General features: G+C 55.4%; 1 protein-coding gene across 1 annotated transcript in view; it reads left to right on the top strand.

The window, feature by feature from the left end:
• Nucleotides 1-426, top strand: part of NFIX (nuclear factor I X) — a gene marked incomplete in the record, with an annotated part of 69,602 nt that overhangs the window by 642 nt on the left and 68,534 nt on the right.

Here is a 426-nt window from a genome sequence, read left to right on the forward strand (position 1 = left end):
GCTCGCCCGGAGTCAGGCCTTTATTTATTTATTTTTCTGGCTTAGAGGGGAAAAAAAAATTCCGTGTCTTCCACAGTTCCAGTGCCTCCCCCGACCCCAACACACCCCCCCCCAAATTTGCTGGGTGGCCGCTGCCAAAGGACCCGAGTGGGAGCCTGGAATGAAAAATTCATAACTGCTGGGCTTTGCGCGTTCATTAGACGTGAACTTGTCGATCGGGCAAATTGTTTTTGGTCTCCAACTGCCGGGGGCTCTCCCCACCCTCCCGGCTCGCCCGGTTCCCTCCTCCCTGGGACTCAGCCATTGGCTGCTTTGCGGAGGTCTCTTTGCCAAATAGGTGGGTCCTTCTCTCTCTCCCTCTCTCCCTCTCTCCCTCTCTCTCTCTCCCTCTCTCTCTCTTTCTCTTCCCCCCCTTTTTACTGGCTT

Source organism: Tupaia chinensis, unplaced genomic scaffold (genome assembly GCF_000334495.1).
Source record: "Tupaia chinensis unplaced genomic scaffold, TupChi_1.0 Scaffold138060_1, whole genome shotgun sequence".
Lineage (NCBI taxonomy): Eukaryota > Metazoa > Chordata > Mammalia > Scandentia > Tupaiidae > Tupaia > Tupaia belangeri.